The sequence below is a fragment of the Mustelus asterias genome, chromosome 3 (assembly GCF_964213995.1).
Source record: "Mustelus asterias chromosome 3, sMusAst1.hap1.1, whole genome shotgun sequence".
Classification (NCBI taxonomy): domain Eukaryota; kingdom Metazoa; phylum Chordata; class Chondrichthyes; order Carcharhiniformes; family Triakidae; genus Mustelus; species Mustelus asterias.
Window position 1 is genome coordinate 45,977,715 of NC_135803.1, and position 24,224 is coordinate 46,001,938.

Consider the following 24,224-nt stretch of genomic DNA (forward strand, 5'->3'; position numbering starts at 1 on the left):
GGAGGGAGAGTGAGGGAGGGAGGGAGGGAGGGAGGGAGGGGAGGGTGAAGGGGAAGGAAGGGAAAAGGGAAGGGGGGGTGGTGGTTTGGCCATAAAAACTGTACATTTCACATGTAGCCTGACTCTTCTGTGCCTCTGTTGAAGCCTCAAAGATAACTTCAGTTAAAATGCCAAACTAAAAGTGTGGTATATCAGCGATGGGGGAACATGACTCCAGATTTTCAATCTGGACTGGATTCTGCAATACCTATCAGACAGATAGTTCATTCAGCTTACAAGAGAATTGCATATGTCACTTTAAGGAATACTTTCCTAAAACATTTGAACCAGCCAAGTTGCATAATTCCCACTGTAAATGTAGGCTTCTAAAGATCAACATTGGTTCAAGGTGATTCTTAAAATTGGGATAAAGACTGTGTAAAATACATAGCAAAATCCAAATGATCTTCAACTAAAACTTATTCGATACACTAATGTCCACCTTGTTATATATATTTTTATCGGAATTAATTGTGCCATGACAAAGATGTAATTTTAAGAAGACCTTTCTTTCACCTTCTGTGCATTGCATATATGTTAAACATATTTTTAAAACATTCACAAAAATAATTAACCCACCCAAAGAACGTTTGCTGCCTCTACTTGCTGCAGCTGGACCCAAAAATAGTGTGCAAATAAGTAAGTGCAAATACTCACCTATCATCAGCGCAAGTGACAGATGTTAGAGAGAGACTGCAGAGCAGCGATTCAATACCGGCATCGAAACAGAATTGGAAGTTTAAACTTAGCGCGTTTCCATGGCACATGCCCATGTGTCAGAACTTCAGTATTGTCCTGACTTACGTGTATGGCGCACAATAGACTTAAGTCAGGATTCAGGCCAGAGGTTACAAGCTATCCCATTCAATATGCAAGAGTGGTTATTTCCTCACTTTATATAATTTTACCGAGCCTGTTGGATTTTAAGATAATTTCAATTATATATGGGAATTCTAAAACATATAAAATACATACCTTTCACATAAATTCCATAAATACAGGTTTCCTGTAGTATTGGGCAGAAAGGCCTGAGGCACACAAACTTAGCAGGAGGCTCAATAAATTCTTGAACAATTGAAAAATTCGGGGCCTTCCTGAGGCGGATAAGAGAACAGTGCCAGTTTATAACAGATGCTATAAAACCCTGGGCGCCTAACTTCATTTTCCAAGGTGCTAAATACCTACCCAGCACACAGGTCTAACTTCTTATCCACAGTCTAAAACAGGAAGTTCCCTGATTGTTCCCCTGGCCTGGAATGTTTTTATGATTGTCATCTGCTTGCAATTAACAAAAAATGCTGATCAGTGGAGCACATTCTGAGATCTGAGGTCTTTCCTTGTGTGTTGCCAACTGAACTTCATAATAAATACACTTTCATTCAATATAGATGTGCACACAAGGCTTTGTGAATATCTTAGACAAGAGTAACAGCTGGAAAAAGTCACATTCAAGTGTTTGCACCAAGTGATATGAAACACAAGTGTCTGAAGCAAGTCACGTCTCCCCACCCTATGAACTCTTGTGTTTAATGTGCACCCACATCTCTTGGGATCTGTTCCCTTTTGTGCTTCGTGTCCCTCCTTGTTGATGAGATGAGACTATCATTATTGATCAAATAGTGTGCACATGTTCAAAGGAGAAAAGTGTGTGGTGGTACCAGCAGGGGTTTGGGGAGAAGAGAGAGTGAGCTTCACAGAAAAGAAAATCTCAGATTCTGCTTTTAATCCTGCAATATGATGCCATGACACTTCTGGAAAGAGAGCTGAGGAATAGGAGCACAATAAAGGAGGAAGGAGAAAAACAGAAACAAAATAACATGAGCAGTTAAACCCAAATCTGGAGGAGTGCAGTAAATGTTTTGCCTTTTGCTCAAATCTGAAATGTCAACTTGTTCCTGATTTATAATGAAATAATCACTACCTTGATCATGTTTAATTTTGGATGAATGTAGGTGGCTGTGAGACCTTTATTTGCATCAAAATCTGATAGACATAATTTTTACAAAAGCTAGAAGAGGAATCTCAGCAGCCCAGAGGCTGACAGTGCTCACCAACTTATTACCATATCTTTGCATGATACAAGTGGAAACCCTCACACCAGTCCCTTATTGCCACATCTGGGGACCCAGAAACACGAGCAGTTTTAAAGCTGCTGTGTGGTCGAGTGTCTAACTAGACAACACATAACACAAGTGCAGACAAGATTTATGCTACCACATCAGTCAGGAAAGTACGTGGGGAATGTTACCCTCCAAAAATGGGTACGTTAGAGTCAGATGGGATGTGTACATTTTTTTAAATCTTGAGCCTTCACCCGCCAACTTCCAGTTTCAATGGAGGCAAGATGAAGGACCGGCGAACAATTCGCTCCAAGATCACAGTTAAAGAACAAGAACCAAGAACAAAGAAAATTACAGCACAGGAACAGGCCCTTCGGCCCTCCAAGTCTGCACCGACCATGCTGCCCGACTTAACTAAAACCCCCTACCCTTCCGGGGACCATATTCTTCTATTCCCATCCTATTCATGTATTTGTCAAGGTGCCCCTTAAAAGTTGATCATTTAAATATTATAATGAAGCTTATTGCACATATTTAATCTTTTTCTTTCTTTATTTGTTCATGGAATGTGAGTGTCGTTGCTAATCCAATATTTACTGCCCATCACTAATTGCCATTGTATAAACCTATAATCTGCCTGCTGTAGATATTTCCATTGTACTGTTAGGAAATGAGTTCCAGATTTTCACCCAGTAAGAGTAAGGAACAATGATATAGTTCCAAGTCAGAATGGCATGTAGCTTGGAGGTGGTGTTCCCATGCATCTGCTGCCAATATGGTAGTACTCCCAGGTTTGGAAAGTGCTGTCAGAGGAAGCTTGGCAAATTGCTGTAGTGCATCTTGTGGATGGTACTCACTGTTCACCAATGATAAAGGAAATGAATGCTTATGTTTTTGGATGGAGTGCCGATCGAGTAGACTGCTTTGTCCTGCATAGTGCCAAGCTTTTTGAGTGTTGCTGGAGTTACACTCATCCAGGCAAGTGGAGAGTATGCCATTACAATCTTGACTTGTGCCTTGTAGATGGTGGAAAGGCTCTAGGGAACCAAGATGTGAGTTACTCCCTATAGAATTCCCAGCCTCTGACCTACTCTAGTAGACACAATGGGCTGGATTTTCTGGCCGCACTCACCCCAAGACCAGAAAATCCCGCCCGAGGTCAACGGACCTTTGTATGGTCCAGTCCTGTCTGCTACGATTCCCGTCGCAAGCAGGATGGAAAAAATTCACCCAGGATTTATTTGGCTGGTCGAGTTACATTTCTGATCAACGGTAACCTCCAAGACGTTGATAGTGTGGAATTCAGTGATGGTAATGCTGTTGAATGTTAAAGAGAGGTTGTTAGATTCTCACTTGTTAGAGATGGCTGTCGCCTGACACTGGTATGGCTCAGATGTTACTTGACACACATCAGTTCAAGCCTGAATGGTGTCCTGGTGTTGCTGCATGTGGGCACAAACTGTTTCGTTATCTGAGGAGTTACAAATGGTTCTAAACACTGCAATCATCAATGAACATCCCCATCTCTGACTTCATGTTGGATAGAAGGGCCATTAATGAAACAGTTGAAGATGGTTGGGCCTAGGACAAACTCCAGCAATGATCCTTAAACTTCCAATGGGATGATTTCCGCTCCCTGAAACTAAAAGTTTCCAACACTCAGCTCAGGGTCAGAGACTTGGGCCTGATATCTGTGACTAACCTGCAAACGTACCCTGGAAATGCTACGCAGTGTAATACCTTGTCTCACTCAGTGATTAATAGCTTAACTCAACTGAGCACCACATCCAGCCTGCTCAATCACCTCTCCAAGCTGACCCAATTACCCCCCACTACCAGCCAACTAACCATCCCAACCACCTAACCACCCTGACGTGATTTGATATTTCCCCATACCGCCTGGCTACTCATTGACCGCCTGACTTCTCCCCTGACCCAACCTGACTATCCCCCGCCAAACCTAGCTCCTCCCTCCCCCAACCCAAGTACCCACATCACCCAATCACCTCTTCACCCAGCTACACACCTGATCCAGTCACCCAGCACTCACTAACTTTTTTTATTAACTTACAAGATATGAACATGGCTGGCTGGGTCAGCATTTATTGCCCATCCCTGATTGCCCTGCCTGACTTAGAACTATATCATCGTTCCTTACTCCTACTGGGAGAAAATCTGGAACTCACTACCTAACAGCACAATGGGAGTACCTACACCAGGGTGACAGCAGTAATGAGTTGCCTTCTTGAACTGCTGCAGTCCCTGAGGTGTAGGTATACCCACAGTGCTGTTAGGGAGGGAATTCCAGGATTTTGACCCAGCAACAGTGAAAGAACCTACTCACCCATTCATTTACAGAAAGACTTAGGCCTTTAACAACTTACCAGAATGCAGCAACCACTGTTATGAAAAAGGGTTGTGCCCTCCCATCTTCCATCTCTTATTGCACCTGAAGATCTTCTCCATTGATGTATGCATTGAGCCTTTGATGCAAAATCAGAAATCTTCATGGGCAAGGTCAATGTGCGCAACAACAACTCTGACCAGAAGATCGACCCACAAGGTTCTGAGGGGGCTTGACAGGATAGATGCTCAAAGGGGAATCTAGAAGTACGCAACACTGGTTAAAAATAAAGTGCTCCCATTTAGGACAGAGATGAGGAGAAATTTCTTCTCTGAGAGGGTGGCTAGTCTTCCACAGAGAGCAGTGGAGGCTGGGCCATTAAATATTCAAGGCTGAGTTATGCAGAGTTTGATTGACAAGATAGTCAAGAATTGTTGCGGACAGGAAAGAAAGTGAAGTTAAGGCCACTATCAGATTGGCCACGATTTATTAAATGGCAGAGCAGGTTCGACGGCTGCATGGCCTACTCCTGTACCTATTTCTTATGTTCTTAAAAAATGACTGACAATAACAGTGGATTGGCAGCAGTAATAATCACTTTAATATTCAATATGCACTTTGCTGTTAGAATAATAAGCACTTTACCATCTTACATTAAAGGGTGTAAGAGCTTTACTGTTCTCATTTATAATGTTACCAGTTGCAAGTTTAATCAAATTCAAATGCTGCATACTTTCTGCTGAAGGTATGGCAGATGTTTGCTCATTCCTGACTCTACCACAGGCTGGGAGTTCCTCTTGCCGAATGTAGATTACAAAATGTGTTCTGCAGACCGTTGAGAATCTGGACAGGGTTCCTAAGGAGTTCGTGACCTCAACAGATATCTGTTTATCAGCTCTAAGCCATACCACTTGCACATGCCTCTTGACTCACCACTGTGGTATTTGTATTCCTGTGTACTATTAAAATATTTTCTGCAATGATTGCACTATTTACCTTCAGGTCACTGTGCCGTTTATTAAAGATTAGAACAGGGTATCATGAGAACAGGAGACCTCCCTGACTGAAAAACTGGAAGACAATTGCTGCAGCAGTGTACACAATCCCTCTGCTCTCCGATGTGTTATTCTCTCTGGTTTGTAGTAGGGGTGTAATGTGTTCTTCTTAGGCAATCCCTTGGGAACAAGGATATGGTTGTTCTCAGTCTGGTTCAATGGGTTCTCCAATGGCTGATGAATCCAATAAGTAGTATGGATGTACAGTGACAGCACGCCAAGTAAGAAAAGTATAACACTCATTAAGTCAGCAAGACTATGGAGGTTTCTTCTCTGTCCTGAGGCAGGAGGTTATGTGTTCAAGGAAGCTCCAGAAACACAAACCAGGTTGATATTGAGTACAGTACTGAGGGAGTACGACTCTGTCAGAGATGCCATCTTTTGGATGGAACATTAAACCATGGCTTTGTATGTCCTCAGGAGGGTGTAAAAGATCTCATGGCACTACCTGAAGAATAGCAGGTGAGATCTCCTGGTGTCCTGGCCGATATTTACTTTTCCTTCAGCATTTCTTTTAATGAAAAGAGACGGCCTTGCCATTTATATCATTGTTTTCTTCTGGGCCTTGTGTTCAAATTGATTGCCTTATTTCTTAGCATTATTACAAGTGTTTCAAAAGCACTTCATTGCTATTAAAATGTTTTGGGAAGTCTTGTCATGAAAGGTGCTATATTAATGCAAATTCTTACCTTCCAAATTGATGGCTACTCCAATCTGAATGGTATTTGGTTCAATGGACTGTTTTTATAAAGGGAGCGGTTATAAACTGGAGGCACTGCACTGGTTCCAATCCTAACTGAAGAGTGAGAAGTGATAGGCAGGCCCAGGTTACACTGCCACTTCCACTGGTCAGTGAACATGGAGGTCTGCTCATGTGTTTTGTTCGGCCCACTGGTATTCAATTGTTAGTTAAATGCAAATGTTTTTGAATGTACAGGACTTTATTCATATTAAAATGAACAGCGTCAGCAATTCTAAGGAGAATCCTGCTGCAGCCAGAGCAAACTAGAAGCACTGCGAGAGTTCAGCAGCTTCTATAAAGGTGGTAGTGGCTGTTTGCACTGCCAGTCCCCAGGAATGGTTTTGTTGTCAGTCCTGAAGGAATAGGGATCCTGAGTGACAGACAGTCATAGTCCCAAGACTTAGGCCACACCATAGGGTTCCAGGAACACCAGAAGGGCATGAACAGTGACGGGGGAGCACCGTGGCTGCTCTGGAAGTAGAAGTGCAACACCACCATCTTGAGACCCTGAATCATTGACACAGTTTAAAAATGAAACTGTATAGAAATCTCCACAGGAGGGGTCTGAGGCAGTGTGGGAGGACCCCTTGCTGGACTCTGGGGCCCTTTCAGATGGCACTCTCATAGTCATTAGATTTTCATGGAGATGCAGCTCAGCTGATGGAACACATGAACACTTTATTGAGATGTTTTAGTTGGAATCACAACGTAATAGTGCACTTTTATGCACAAACTGTCATTGGGGTCACATTAGAGCTGGTCTCATTGAGCATTTAAACTTCAGAGGAATGGGAGAAAGGAAGGGGGAGCACAGGTGCTGGATATCTGTAAGGTGCTCTATGGAACTCTGTAAAGTGCATAATCCTATTGGCATGGGTCACAGGCCACAAGGCATGCAGTCATTCCAAAAGTGCAAGGCAGAGGTAATCTCTATTCTTAATCGGGCAGCGTATATGCCTTTAGTGAGAATGACCATAGCACAGCTGTGCTCAAGCCTCTTCCACCCTATATGGAATTGAAATGTCAGGCTGTTGGGGTGGCTTCTTAAGCACCTATAATCTGAGCAAGCGCCTCAGCTGCAACAATGAAAGGCGAGTGGCACAGAGACAGCACTAGGGCATAACAGTGGCTTTCTGGCTGAGAGTGGGAGGTCTACTGTAGTTGGCCAATCTAAATTCATCTGTTGGATCTATCTGTCCACAGGAAGAAAGAGGATTTAATAATGGCGGCCATATGCAATACTGCCTTTTTGATGACAGTCTCAGATTGGGCGGCCCCATGGCACAGTACTTAGAACTGCGGCCTCATGGCACCAGGGACCCGGGTTCGATTCTAGCTTTGGGTGACTGTGCGGAGTTTACATGTTCTCCACCCGCCTGATTGGATTTCCTCCGGGTGCTCCGGTTTCCTCCCACAGTCCAAAGATGTGTAAATTAGGTGGATCGGCCATGCTAAATTGCCCCTTAGTGTGCCAAGGTCTGTAGGTTAGGGGGGGGTTAGTGGGGTAAATGCATGGGGTTATGGGGCTAGGGCAGGAGGAGAGCCTGGGTAAGATGTACTTTTAGAGAGTCGGTGCAGATTTGATGGGCCGAATGGCCACTTTCTGCACTGTCGGGATCCTATTATTCTATGATTGAGAAGAGGAAATGTCCAGTGCTGTCTAGCACAGCGTAGACAAGAACCAAGCCCTGAGGTGCATGATCCAGGGGAGCCCCAGGAAGACCTAGAGCCTGAGGATGTCAGACCCATCCTACGGAGGTGAGTGGCATAGCAAGGCTTGACCAAAGATGCTTTTACTATTGGAGGTGAATGAGAGACAGTGCCGTGCGTGTTCATGTGTTCCATCAGCTGAGCTTGCATTTCCATGAGAATCTAATAAGTCTGAGAGTGCCATCTGAAATGGCCCCAGAGTCCAGCATGGCCTCCTCCCACACTGCCTCAGACCCCTCCTGTGGAGATTTCTTTACAGTTTCATTTTTAAACTGTGTTATTGATTCGGGGTCTCAAGATGGTGGTGTTGCACTTCTGTGATTGTCAAGAAATGTGGTGGTTTATATCTGCTACATTCTGTGGGAGGATCTAACACCACATGGACTGGGAAGCCACCCTCTCCCAGTGCCCTTGAAGGTCACCATCGCACTCAACCTTTTCACAAGTGGAACATTCCAGGGACCTGTGCAACTTCGATCGGGAATCAACACAGAAATGTGTAAAGGAGGCGACTGATTCCCTTTACAGCAAAGTTCATTATGTAAAGTTCACGATGGATAACGCTAACCAGTTTGCTAGATTCTGGGATTTATGGTGATCTCCATCTTCTCAGAGTGCAGGGTGCCATCGATTGCACATTTGTCGCTTTAAGAGCTCCCTGGCAACAACCCCGATCTTCATAGAATCCCTACAGTGCAGAAGGAGGCCATTTGGCCCATCAAGCCTACCCTTTTACAATAGGAAAGTGTTCCACTCAATGTTCAAGTGGTGCACAATCACCAGGAGTATTGTGTCAGGTACTCTTCTACATCCTGAATCACATCCTTGGGCCACAGCGTTTACAGAGTTGACTGCTAGGTGGTAAGGGGTACCTCCTTTGTGACTGTCTCCCAGGCTGATGAGGTGAAGTTGTTGGACTTCTTGGAGCCATCCTTCAGGTGAAGGACATCCTGGTGTTGCTGGACACCTTATTAAAGCCTCTTAACTACACCTCAGGGCTACAATCTTCTTTGTCTTGGGGGACATCTCAGGGTCGGTGGTGAACATAGCTGGGCTGCAGAAAGTGAATGTTTGTGTTCAGCTGGTATTTAAATATGGCACTTGGACCTTTGACCCAATGGGTGGCAGCAGGATGGAAGAATCTGCCCAGCCCACCATGTGATTCGGAGATCTGCTTGCCAATGTAAAATTGATGAGGTTTCAAGTGTAAAATTGGGTGGGATATTCCGCCCAGCGGGAAACGTGCCACTTACCTGCCTTAAACAATTCACTGAGTAATAGGCACTTTCTATGGTACTTAAGGATTGAAGATCTATATAGTGTACCCTTTGCCTTATGAGAACAAGCATTTCACCATATTCTGATGATAAAAATAGGTAGTATGTGATGCGCTATCAATTAGGCAAAAGACTACTTGTGTGCCAATACAACTGTAGGCTTTTATTCATAACAGAATCAGGAGCACATCCCAACAGGTAACCAACCTGGACTGAACAAGGGGGAGGAGACAGCCACCTTTATACTCGGTGACGAGGGGAGGAACCGAACCGTCAGGGGATGTGTCCAGGCATGACAAACACACAACGGTGGTCCATATAGGACAAAGGCACAACTGAAGTCCACCACAGTATGGTTATTAGTTACATACACTGATGAGTATGCTGCATGGAGTGCTAAAGGAGCAGAATTCCTCTAAAAGGATCAACTTAAACACCACATAAGTAGCCAAGGGATGAAGGTAAGAAAGGGACAATCTTCAGAATCAACCAGGAAGATTTCAGTTTTGTCAGAAGTATAACTGTCTTTTATCTTCTAAGAAAAAAGCAAGCCTGTAATTATTGCAAAAGAAACACAGTGCTTCAGTAAACCGCTGAATCATTGGATAGTTAAGAAAACATCCATTAAAAATTCACATTCCAGCTGTATTTTTCACAAAAGCTTCACTGTTGCTAGGGTGACACAATAACGACTTATAAACAAAGGCAGTTTGTGGGGCATCATTAAGTGGGTCCAAGAGTCATTTATCAAAATAAAAGCCACACGTGGGTAATATTTTCAGTGTGTTCCTTGGGATTTCCATGGCAATATAGAGATTATGGTATTTGTTATATTTGTTCAGCAATACAAAGGGAACTCATAATAACAAGCCATAAACAGATTTAACCTCAAAGTCCAGATCAGCTGAGTGAATTTTATTTCTGGTGGTTAATTTTACTGTCAACTCCATCTTGTGAAACCTAAAATGTGACGGGGGCGATTCTCCCAGCATGCTGCGTAACACAGGGGGCTGGGAGATGTCAGCAGAGGCTGTCTCGTGAGCTTCCTGCTAGGCGTCACGGCCTCCGCGCATATCTAGGCCAAAGATTTCCAGCATCATCAGCTCCATGCTGGAAATTGGCGCGGAGCTAATTAGCATATGCAAATCTTCATTTCCATTTCATTAGCGGGCCAGGGACTGAGGTTTCTGGTCCTGCTAGCATCCCTCCCCTCCAGCACATCCCCCCTGCCGCCAACGGGAGTGGTTCACTCCAGCGGGCTTTACTACTGCTTGCCACAAACGGGGAACAGGCACCCTGACCCCGCTGGAGGGAAGAGACGCCATTGAGGCCCCCCCAGGTGGCCGGGTTAAGGGATGTGCCCCTTGGGCAGTGCCAGCCTGGGGGAGTGGTCTGGACTGTCGGTGGGGGGAGATTGGGAGCTTGGGGCTCACCTGGTTGGGGGGGGAGGGGTGAGGGGAGATTGGGGCTGGCCGGGGAGGGGAGGAGTGGGGAGGGGAGATCGGGGCTGGCCAGGGGCAGGGGGACATCAGAGTTTGCCCAGGAGTCCAATGATCTGGGGGGTGGGGGGCAGAAGGCCAGCGATGGGGGGTTGCGGGGCAGGCCAGCAATTGGGTTGGTCAGCAATCTGGAGGCCGGCAATGCGGGTCCACTGTTCATGCACAGATCTCCGCGCTGACAGATCGGTGCATGCGCAGCGGCCCACTCAGCGCTGTGCTGCCGGCCTCTCGGGTGTGAATAGGCCCCGCCCACAGATTTCCAGAGTGAATCACACTAGGACACTCTGTGATGCACAGAGTTTTGGAAATTCATTCTGGGAATTACATTGAAACAATTAGCGGGAATCAGTCCCAATTTCCCTCAAATTGGGGACTTTGAGTTTTTTGGGGAGAATGCCAGCCGATATCTCTTACTCTGTCTGTCGGTATGTGTGGAGCAAGAAAGCTTTTCTGACCCCACTCTGTGGTGCAACCCTGGATCCAGGTCAGAGTCTGTACCTAGGTGGGAAATTTGGAAAATGCTGCCTGGACAATTACCTAGAGAATACTTTAGTCTTGAGGCAAACAAGGTTAGGATCAGTCCGAGAGAGAACATATTACAAAATGGGCCGTGGACTGAAGGCAAATGCTGAAAATAGCAACAAAACCCAATAACTTCCCTGTCTCCCTCCTCAATGAATCAACTCCGTTCCCACATAAAGAGGCATATTATTTTTAACGCCCTGAAGTCCACTCCTCAGAATGGATCAGGCATCAAGCTGGAGCATGGTGAGTTCTTGTGAGCTGCCCCCAGCATATCCTCTAATTCTATCTTTTACTCTCATTTTATGCTCTTAAAACTTAATTCTAACCCTCTTAAACTATATCCTGCACTCTCTCCCTTCCTTCTGCCCTATGTACTCTATATATGGTATGTTCTGTCTGTATAGTGCGCAAGAAACAATACTTTTCACTGTATCCCAATATATGTGACAATATTAAATCAAATCAAATCAAAACACTACCTGTTTCTTCCATGTCCTGTCATGCGATAGTAACTCTACATTCCTGAGGACTGCTACTGGAATCAGCTCATTCTTTGTTTTTATTGCAGCGTCTAGCACCTCTGGAGCTGTGCTTTCTAAATATGATTTCACTGATACTTTTGGATATGCATTACGGCTTTTATTCACTGTTTCCAGAAGGCACAGGCCACTCCAACCATCAAATAAAACAGCAAATCTGAGTCACAGGCATGGGAACTGAGTGATCATCTGTAAAGAGGGTTCAGTTAGAATGGGATGTGCTCAAACCCATGAGACAGAGGAGACTGATTGTTAATTTGTTGTTTGCTCTATTGTGGATCACAGGGGCTCCTTCGGTCAACTAAAAATTCTAGCATTGCCTTATCTTTCTCCATTATTGAGATCATTGTGATTCTCTTCTGGAAGAGAGGGAGTTTCTTTTCTCTATATACTTATTTTTCCTGTGTGTTTCCTACTCCCTACTTTCTGGCCTTCCTCCAAGAGGACCAGCATAGGCCTCAATTGACAGTGGCACAGTGGTTAACACTGCTGCCTCTCAGCGCCAGGGATCCAGATTTGATTCCCAGCTTGGGTCACTGTCTGTGCGGAGTCTACACCTTCTCCCCGTGTCTGCATGGGTTTCCTCCGGGTGCTCCGGTTTCCTCCCACAGTCCGAAAGAAGTGCTGGTTAGGTGCATTGGCCTTGCTAAATACTCCCTCAGTGTACCCGAACAGGCGCCGGAGTGTGGCGACTAGGGGATTTTCACAGTAACTTCATTGCTGTGTTGATGTAAGCTGACTTGTGACACGAATAGGTAAATCGTAGAAAGCTATTCTTTCCTTCATATCTTCTCCCATTCATTTAATAGGGAGGTCTTTCAAAGAGGGAACCCTAGAAAGTGAAGCTTTAAATCTTGACCTTGAGTGGTGATAACAATCATATTATCAACAGCATGAATTAAGACTGTGATAGGATTTTACGGCGTCACTCGTCCCGAAACTGTAAAATTCCGCCTGAGGTCAACAGACATTTCCATTGTCCGCCCCTTGCCCGCTCCGATTCTGTAGCGGGTGGGGCAGTTAAATTCCAGCCTGTAAGTCTCGAAAGGAATTTAAGTTGTAACTTCACAGTACAATTACACTAGGCCTCTTTGTTCTATTTTCTTTCAATTGCTGTAGAAATCTAATACTAGAAGGATAAGATAGGGTAGATATCGAGCAACTATTTCCTCTGGTTGGAGAACTCAGAGTCATAAAGATATAGGTTAGGCCATTCACTGGGAAGTACTTTTCCACATTAAGTATAATATTTAGAACTCTATCCCCCTAAAGGCTGATGACCTGGGATTCTAGGATAATTGGGTAGTTCCAGGTTAAGATGAATTTTTGTTTGGTCAGGATATCGAGGGTCATGAAGCAAAAGGGGGTTAATAGGAGCTGTGATACAGATCACCCACAATTAATTGAGTGGCAGGACAGGCTCGAGGGGCTGAATTTCCGGCTCCTGCTGCTAACGTTCCTATGTTTTGAGTCACTATCCAAGAGAAATTTCACCCCCGCTGTCTCTGAGTTGGCTCACACCCATTTTTCTTCTTTTTAATGGAAGAATAATGGGAAATTGCTGCAATGTAAAGTCTTTAAACAAAATTCTCCTGCCCTTCCTTACATCATAGTTTATATAACCCTCTAGCACAGAGAGATTTCAGTCTGACATGTGGAGCTGTGAAATAGACTTCACTGGTGGTCCTCCTATAGCAATTTATATAAAGCCGGGTTTAAGGTGTAGTTAGCAATTTGAAGTAATACCACAAGAATAAGTTCCATTTTTACAGCTCCTTCAACATAATAAAATGTCAGAAGGCTTTTCACAGAAGTATTATGGAACAACTTTTGATACAGAGCCAGATTATGAGTGGTTAGGACTGCTGACCAAAAGCTTATTCAAAGAGGATGGATTTAAGGAAGGTCCTAAAGAAAGAGAATTAGATAACTGGAGAAGGTGAGGGAGAGAATTCAAGATCCTCCCAAATAGCTGAAGACATGGCTGCTAATGATGGAACAATGAAAATGGGAGTTGTACAAAATGTCACAATTAGAGCAGTGCAGAGATTTCCAAGGGGTTGAAGGGATGGAGGAAGTTTTTTTTATTCATTCGTGGGACATGGGCATCGTTGGCTGGCCAGCATTTATTGCCCATCCCTAGTTGCCCTTGAGAAGGTGGTGGTGAGCTGCCTTCTTGAACCACTGCATCCACGTGCTGCAGGTTGACCCATGATGCCAGAGTTTCAGAGATAAGGAGGGATGACAGCATGAGGGATTTGGAAACAAGGAGGGTAATTTCAAATTCAAGATTCCGCTGGACAAGGAGTCAATGTAGACCAGCTAACACAGGAGGGGTGAAAGGTGAATGGAACTTACTGCAAGTTAGAATAACAGCAGCGAAAGTTTGGATGTGTTCAAGTTTATGGAGCGTGAAAGATGTTAGGTCAGCCAGGAAAGGATTGGAATAGTTGAGTCTAAAGGCATGGATGAGGGTTTCAGCAGCACATGAACTGAGGCAGGGATAGAGATAAGCAACACTACAGAACAGAATTAGGCAATCTTGGTAATAGGACAGGTGTAAGTGGGTAGGGTAGCTGAGGTAAATGATTAAGAAGGTTGGGTGGCAGATGGGTAGAGTGGCAGAGTGGTAGCTGACTGGGGTGGCAGGTAGGTAGGGTGGCAGGTGTGTAGGGATTATTACTTTTGTGTGCACTGCAGCTGCATCAGAACATTATTATACACTTCTAAATATAACCAAGGCCTTTGATCAAATTGTTTTTGGCAGTTAGGGTTTGCCAAGCTTCATACAATGGATATTAGAGGGGGGATGTTGAAAATGATCATCGTCCATGGTGGCAGAAGCTCTCAGCCATTCATTCTGGATGGGAAACAAGACAAAGATGACAACCATTTTCCTACCCACAACTCTTGGCACAAATCCTCGAGAGCATTGAAATGAAAAACAACCCTGACATTAAAGGAAGAGATGAGAAAGGGTAAGAACACAAAATAACCTAATATTTTGAAGAGGTGTTCCCCTATGAGGCCAACTCTCAGATCTAACCCTACTGTGGGTGGTTTGTGAATTAATTACTTCTGAAGATGCAAGACCAACTTTGGCAGTTGAGTGTACCTCAAATAAAATTATTTCAAATTTGGGAGCTTCCAAGTTTCTATGGTGATATTGCAGAACAGTTTACCTTTTATTCCCTATTAGTTTTACTTGCAGTGATTCCCATCAAAGAATCCAAAAAAATATGGTGGGGGGCGATTCTCCAACGTCGCCACGCCTGCCGCTGATTGCGCCAGTCACGAAGAAATGCATGCGGACCTAAAACTCAATTTCTTACATGGCGCCAAACAGTTTGCGATTCTCCTGGCCCTTTTCTAATGGCGTGAATTAGATCATTCCCAGAAAGTGCGCGTGGCTGATTTGCATGAGTTTGACTGGATTTCAGTCTCATTAGTGAGTTCAGCGTGTGATCATCCCCTTTGCCGGAATGTTCCCACCTCTCTGGCGAGAGAATCACTGCTGGTATCCACTAGCAGAGACCTGAGGCGGTGGTCACGGCAGGGGGCTCAGAAGCCATTGACGCCCCTGGGTGGTCGGCAGCAGGGCCTGGCAGTGCCCATTAGGCAATGCCCGCCTGGCATACTGGCAGTGTCCACCAAACAGCCCTAGCGGTGCCAGTTGGGCAATGCCAATGTGCGAGAGGCAATGCCAAGTGGGTGGGGCCTGAATGGGGCTATGACGGGGAGGGCTGTCATAGGGAACATATCGCCAATGGGGGGGAGCCCGATTCCCGTGAGAGGAGGGAGGGGGTCTCCCACTGCTCTTGCGAAATGGCACTCAATCATTCTGAAGCAAGGCTCACCAGCGTGTTTAGACCATGCACCCCCCTAGTAATGTGACAATGCTTGCAACTCACCAAACAGTGACTGAGTGTGGGAGGATTGAAGTGCGGAGAGAGCCTGAGAGGCCGGCGCGGATTGCTCCGTTATTCCTACTGTTATGACACTAAAGATCCACATCTCCCCTGAGCACAGTGGAACTAAATTTGCTACGTTGACCTTTAATTTGTAGCATTGAACGTAACAGAGAGTAGAACCGCTTCTCTGAAAGATGGAATTCCCCCTCCGATGAGTTATCTCTGCCAATCACTGCTCCAGGAATAGAGAAGACAAATTCAGAGGAATTCTACACTAATCTTCCGATCTGACATCAGATTATTGTAAAATGTTATCATCACAAAGTACTTTCCGTTCTTTATGTTCTTCTTTGCCTATTCTCCAACATTCCTGTTGTTTTCTATCCACTGCCTCCTGCTGAAGCCTCTTTGCTTTTTCAGCACAATGAAGGATAGTGCCCTTAAGGCGTGGAATAAACATCTGACATTTGCTGAGGAGAACTGCATGTTCTCTGGTGATAACACTCTGTACAATGTTGTGACTTTTTGTTCCGCAGTAATGAAATACACTAAGCGTGATCTTTTTCTAAAAAAAAAATCAAATGATTGAATTAAAATTCGATTGCAGCAATAAGATTTATGCGCACTCGCGTGTTTAATTCTGAACAACTAGAAGTTAACAAAAATGTATTCTGAAAAGAATGTCACAGTTTCACAAATGAAAATATTATCATGTTCAAAACAAGAAATGAATTGGCCAATTTACACATTTACTGATCTTTTTAAATTAAAAAATCTAATTTTGTGGTAGATCAATTAAATCATCATAGAAATCATAGAAACCCTACAGTACAGAAAGAGGCTATTCGGCCCATTGAGTCTGCACCGACCACAATCCCACCCAGGCCCTACCCCCATATCCCTACATATTTTACTCGCTAATCCCTCTAATCTACGCATCTCAGGACACTAAGGGGCAATTTTAGCATGGCCATTCAACCTAACCCGCACATCTTTGGACTGTGGGAGGAAACCGGAGCACCTGGAGGAAACCCACGCAGACACGAGGAGAATGTGCAAACTCCACACAGACAGTGACCCAAGCCAGGAATCGAACCCAGGTCCCTGGAGCTGTGAAGCAGCAGTGCTAACCACTGTGCTACCGTGCCGCCCTGAATTCATTTAAAAATTAAAAATTCTCAACTAATATTTGCAAGAATACAAGTTGATTTATGAATCAATTTTTAAAAGCATACTTTCGCAGGATAGATTTACATTTCAAGTATATATATTTATGTTCAATTATATTCATTGTTGAAACTATCACTCACAAATGCATTAATTCACAATTTTCTGAGCAATTTCTGCCAATTAGACGCTTAATGTAAAGTAAATATATGTAATGCAGTTATACCCTAAATTACCCCACATACAAAACCAGGTTGCAGTAGATTAGAATGATAAATTGATAGGAATAGACGCAAGGGGAAGAGAGCAGTGTCCTCCATGATCCTGTCTGATATCCTGGAGAATCAGAGCAATGAATAACTGACTGATGGGGCCGATCATATTGCCTCACTTCCCCAACCAGGATTTCTTCATTTCTATTCCCTTAGGACCACCACTGGCTGCTCCTTTTTTGCCCACCGTACACAAATGGTGATCTGGGTGGGGATGGGGAGGGAGAGACCACAATCCAAGTGCTCAGCACATTCCCTCCCACTTTGTCCAATTAACCACCGCTGCTTTCCGGGGGTGTTATTGGAAGGTGGTTGCAGGCACCGGGAGGTTACTGATAAAGGCTCCAAGTCCCTCTGAAGGAGGGAGAAGCTATTGGCTCAAACCTGTTGACATTCCCAATTGTGGTCAAGGCTCTTCGTGAGATGTTGGGCGGGATTTTCTGGTGTGGGAGCCCCAAGACCAGAAATTCCCACCTTTAAATGGTCCACTGGATTTTCTGTCCCACCTGCTACGATTTCCATGCCGGGTGGGACGGGAAATTTTTAGCCAACCTGTAGGATGCTGCTGTCCTTCACCACCTCTCTTGGTTATCCCTGTTATCACACCAGCAGGAGTTTCTGCCTTTACATTGATGGATTTTGTCTTGGCATTAGAAATGGTGCAGGTAGCCTTCCTTGCATAATGAGTGACTCCTGATCTAAAGAAATGTGTTTATTTTAAATTTGTTGAAGTTTTCAGACTGTTCTCTCCAAGAAAAATATTTATGTTAACACAGAGCCTTTCTCAATCATGTCGCAAGTTGCTTTATAGCTAATGAAGTGGTTTTAAAATATAGTCACTACTTAATGTAGGAAAGATACAGCAAATTTGCACACAGCAAGCTCAGCTCCCACAGATAGCATTGTGATAATGACCAGATAATCTGCTTTTTAGTGACGTCGATTGAGGGATAAATATTGGCCAGGATACCGAGGTTAACTCCCTGCTCTTCTTCGAAATTGTGCCAGGAGACCATCATGAAAAGGCAAGTGGTTTAATGTTGCATCCAAAAGACGTCACCTCCAACAGTGCACCACGCCTTCACTGGAGTGTCAGCCAAGTTTTTGTGTGCAAGTCACTGGAGTGGGTCTTGAACTCACAGCCTTCTGACTCAGAGGCAAGAATGCTAACAAATGAACCAAGCATTGAAATCATATATACTATTAACAGATTAAGAGACTAACAGACAAAGCGCAAGGGACCCGGGATTCCAGGACCCCAGTTTAATTCCGGCCTTGGGTCACTCTCCATGTGGAGTCTGCACGTCCTCCCCGTATCTGCGTGTGTTTCCTCCGGGTGCTCCGTTTTCCTCCCACAGTCCAAAGATGTGCGCGTTAGGTTGAGTGGCCATGCTAAATTGACCTAGTGTCAGGGGATTAAGAGGGTAAATATGTGGGGTTACGGGAATAGGGCCTGGGTGGGATTGTGGTTGGTATAGACGTGATGGACCAAATGGCCTCCATCTGCACTGCAGGGAAAACAATGAATTTAAAAATGCTGCAGATAATGCAGCTGTGCCACACTGATGTTAGGATCACTGCTCTCTGGGTGCTGTGTACTCCTGTGTTGCTTCCTGATGGCCTTGCACTATAACGCAAGATCAGTGCTTTAGGATAAGTAGTAGGTCGCCTCCTGTGACAATTCACAGAGTCAAGGCCAGCTGTAGTCTTCAGGTGAAGTGGCATGAGACAGCAAAAAATAATTACAGCCAAGTGTACAGATTCAATCCCATTTTTAAAGTTAAAGAATGATATGGATTTGTGATTGTAATGATGGCAAAATTGTCATTGTTTGCATTCATTACAAAGATGAAACCAACAGCCAATTCTGGCATCTGCACATGCGTTGTTAGAGGCAGAAATCCAAAGGTTTCTGTCAGGGATTTTCTGCTCCTCTCGAGGAAGAGACCCACAGATAGAAATCTGAAATCACTTGACATAAACCTGCACTTTTAGACTATTTATCCCATGGTTAAAAACCCTTAAAGAAGTTACACGCGTGGAATGAGGTAAAAAAATTAATTTCATCCTTGCGGACTGTCAAATTGCTCCATACCAAGAAAATATTCCACTGATCCTTAACACACTAAACATTGTCTTTTTTAGAGGTTATTTCAGCTTCTACTTTCATCACATCTTTATGTCAAAGCATTTATTTAATTCTGTAAAATGATTAAAAAGTGAAGGATGATTGATGAATAATACTTCCTGGTTTGTTGTTTTTCTTTAAGGTGATTGGTTGTTTGGTCTTTTTGTGAGGTGCCCCTTCTTGAATCACTGAAGGCTAACTGGTATAGGTATATAATAGTGCTGTTCAGGACTCCCAGGATATTGGCCCAGGGACTATGAAGGAACAGTGATATATTTCCAAATCAGGATGGAGAGGGGTCATGGAAAAGAGCTTACAGGTATTCCCCAGTACTTGTTGCCCTCATCCTCTAGGCAGTAGAGAGTCCAGGGATTACAAGGTGCTGTTAAAGAAAACTTAGAGAGCTGTGGCACAGTGACACAGTGGTTAGCTTTGCTGGTTCACAGCGCCAGGGGCCTGGGTTCAATTCCCCTGATTCCCATTGACTTCAGTTTTGCTAGGACTCCTTGATGCCACATTTGCTCAAATCCTGTCTTTATGTCAAGGCCAGTCGATCAGCTCATCTTCCTCACCTCTGGAATTCTGATCTTTTGGGTGGAATTGAACTGTCGCAGCAATGGGCAAGTGTCTTCTCGTGGGGCCCTCCCTTACCACTGTGCGTCCCTCTGTTGAGCACAGGAAGCTCAAGATGAGGAAATCCCCTTGAGGCTGCAGGCTTATCCACCATGGTTCATCTGGTAGTTTGTCCACATGGCATGACCTTTACCCACTGCCAGTTGAATATCAATGGCAGTGGGACAAGACCCTCATGTGGTTATTTAAGGACCTCAATTGGTTTCCAGGTGGGAATTCTCGACCTACCCACCCCAAATTCACTTGGGGGGGAATCAGAATGATGATGGGCTCTCCATCTTACTGTCCCAAGACACGCCCCCTCCCATTCCCTGTCCCAGCACACTCCCAGGTGGAACATTAGATTCCGCCCTTTGTCCATAGTTGGACCAAGGCTGTAATGAGGTCTGGGGCCAAGTGATCCTGGCAAAAACTAAACTGAGCACCGGTGAACAGGTTATTAGTGAGTAAGCACTGTTTAGTAGCACAACAATAAGACCTTTCATCAATTTACTGATAATTGAGAGTAGGCTGATGGGGTCAGATTGGATTTGCTTGCTTCTTGTGGCCAGGGCATACCAGGGTGCTTTCCACTTTGTCAGGTGATGCCACTGTACAACACTGGAACAGCAATCTGGAGCACAAATCTTCAGTACTGAAGCTGGGATGTTTTACAGGCCAGAGCTCTTGTATCCAGTATGCGCGGTCATTCCTTGATGCCGTTTGGAGTGAATTGAATGGTTGAGCAGGTTTGATAGGCCCTACGGCCTACTCCTGCTCCTGTTATGTTTTAATGTTCAAGTTCAGCTGTGAGTATTGTCATCTCACCACTACCTGTGCAATCTAGACCTTTATATTCTTAACTTTGATTTCATTCTGTATTTAATATGATAATGTACAACAAACCATAAAATCATACAGAAATTTGGTGAGTAGATCAGTAGAATTAATTAGTCTTTAGGAGCAGCTCTGCAGCATAAATGAGGAGGTAAGAAGTGGGAAACTTTGGTGTTGCAGCATTATTATTGGTGAGAGAGAGCAGAGAGAGCTGGATTCGGTTGGGTTGGGTGAGGTTGGGGTGGTGGTGGTGGGTGGGGGGTGAGGGGGGGGGGAGGTCAGATCTGGTCAGGGGGATCCAGCCTGGTTGTCTCAGTTCAGAGGATCAAGTTTGAATGGGGAATCCTGTGCAGGTGGGGAGTTGGGTGTGGGGAATACTGTGGCGGGGAGGTGGGGGGTGGGGCGGGGCATGGGGGGGGGTGGAGGTTCTTGTGGAGTCCCCTGTGAGGTTAGGAGAGTGGGGGTAGTCCCATGTGGGGATCGATCTGGATATTTAAAATAGTTATGCAGAAGTTAGAAGTGGTTTTACAGTGTGACGAGTTACATAGAGCATAGACCATTTTTATGGTCCCCATAAAGCCCAATAACCTTTACAAAGAGATATGATTTTCCCTGTTTTCAATGGAAATAATTGCACAAGGTTTCATTTTTAAGACTTTTACTGGAGCAAACAAACTAAAACCAACATTGACTAAACAGTGTTTAATAGGCAACTAATACACTAACTACAGAAAAGACACTTCCTCAGTAATGAATTAGCACAACTGAAAACCCCTCACAATGTTTAGACATCGTTAGAAGTATGCAGCAGATCTGGAAACATCTGTGCGAAAGAAACAGCATTAAATTTTCAGGTCAATAACTTTATCGATTTTACGTACACTTCTTTTAATTTAGTATACTGTATTAGCTGTTTGTGATGCAGTCTGCTCTACATTGGGGAGACAGACACAGACTGAGTGATCACTTTGCAGAACACCTTCGTTCAGACTGCAAGCTTGACCTTGATCACCAGGCTGTCATTCTAATTCTCTGTCTTGCTCCCACTCTGACCTATCTGTCCTTGACCTGTTGCAGCATTTCAATGAAGCTCAGTGCAATTTCATCTTCTGATTGGGCATATTGCATCCTTCTGAACTCAACACTGCGTTCAACAGTTTCACATTATAACCATTTTGTTTTGTGTTCTTTGCAGGTTTAGTTTTGTTTTACTTGTTTCTTCCTATTTTCATTTACCTTGCCTTTGGCCGGCAGTTATTCAGGATCCTGTCAGTCACATCTCCTATAGTCACATCATTGTTTCTTTACATGTCCCATCATCACTCCCTTTGGCCTATGTAACCTTTTGCCATTTAATCTCTCCAGTCCTCCACCCTATTGTAGATCTGCCCTTTTGTTTTTTTTTTGGTCCCACCCTTCCCTCTTTCATTTGTTCTAAATTTATTACATTTCTAAAATTTTCCCAGCTCAGGTGAAAGGTCAATCACCTGAAATGTTAACTCTGTTTCTCTCTCCACTTGCGCTGTCAGATCTGCTGACCCCACAGGGGACTCTTCCCCCACAACACCCCTCCCCCACAAATAAGCACCCCCTCCCATGATATTTCCCACCCCTGGCCCCACCCCCCTCATCCACCACACAGGATTCCCACCCCACCTCCCAACCTGACACCCTGAACTGACCTAACCTGACTCGACCACACACCCACTGAGCTGGGGTTGCTAAGGAAACTTAGCAACAAGTCTTCTGTTCAACACCTTATCAAACACCTTTTGAAAATCTATATACACAATTCTCATTGCATTTCGTTTATTAATATACCCACTCCTCAAATAACTCTATTACCTTTGTCAGACATGACTTGCATTTCGCAAATTCAGATTGGCTGTCTTTAGTTAACCCATATATTTCCGGGTAAATATTAATTTAATTTGCTATTTGACTTCTTGAAGGTTACTCACTATGGAGGTTAGAATAATTGCATTCTCATTCTGATATATCTCTTTTTATCTTTTTAGCAGAGCTACAACATTGCCAACTCTCTAATCTTCTGGCATAACCTTCATATCCAAGACAGAAGTCAGGGCCTCTGATATTTCTAATTGTCTGAACTTATGTGAGGAAGGAATTTGTTTTGATTTCATTTAACAACGTTGGCTTATGAAGAACCTTAACTGCAATTCACTCAAAATTCACTGCCTTTCTAAAATACAGCCATTCTCATGTTCCTCCTATCATATCAAACTTTGAACCAAATAGTCCATTAAATATGCCTATCCACAAACACTGAGAATGGTTCCAAAACAAGAAACCATAAAATAAGGGGTATTATCAGGTATATTTTCTTCTAGTCACCAATATGAGGAAAAAAGTTAATGTATAAAGAGTAAGTCAAGAAAGTTTATTTTCCTGTTATATATTTGTACCATTGCACAACTTGGTACCAGCACCACCCAGTTCCAGATCTCATTTCAACCTTGATGAAAACATGGGGGCAAGAGCTCAATTCCAGAAATGAGGTGAGAGCGACTGCCTCTAACATCAAACAGCATTCGACCCACCGTGGATTCAAGAAACTTTAGTAAAATTGAAATCAAGAAGGAGAGGAGGGAAAGCTTTCATTGGTTGGACTCATACCCCAAGGGGAAGATTGTTGTGCTTGTTAGAGACCAATCATCACTGCCCCAGGGCACCACTGCAGAAGTTCTCAGGGCAGCGCCCTATGCCCATCAATTTTCCAGTGTTTCATAAATAGCCTTCACTATTATGTCAGGAGAGAAGATGTGACGAGATATTTCTACGAGCATTGCTGTTGATTATATACTATTCAGCTCCATTCACGTTTCCTCAGATAATGAAGCAGTTCATTTAGGTAGCAGCAAAACCTGGAGCACATCCAAACTTGGCTGGAAAGTGACAAGTAAAATTAGTCCACCTAAGTGCCAGGCAACGACCATCTCCAGCAAGAAGGAGGCTAACCACCTCCCCATGACATTCAATAGCATTATCATTGCTGAATCACCTACAATCAACATCTGGGGAGGGGGTCATCACTGGCCAAAAACAGAACTGACCCAACTCATTAAGTACTGTGACTACTGGAGTAGGGCATATTCTCCATCAAGTAGCTTCACTTCATTCCTCCCCAAAGCCTCCCCACCACCTAGATTGTACAAGTTAGGAATTTGATGGAATAAATAAACAGGAAGCTCAACATCATCTAGGACAAAGCAAGATGCTTGATTCTCACTTCATCCACTAGCCTAAACATCCATTGTTGGTGTATTGTGCCTACGCTGTATACAATCTACAATTTACACTGCAGAAACTTACCAAGGCTCCTCTGGCAGCAAATCCCAAACATGCAATTTCCACCCCCCTGGAAAGACAATGACAGCAAGTCACCAGCACCTTCAAGTTCTCTCCAAGTTTCACACCATCCTGACTTAGACATGTATTGACATTCCATCATCATAATTCCTGTGATAACTCCCATGACTTGCATAG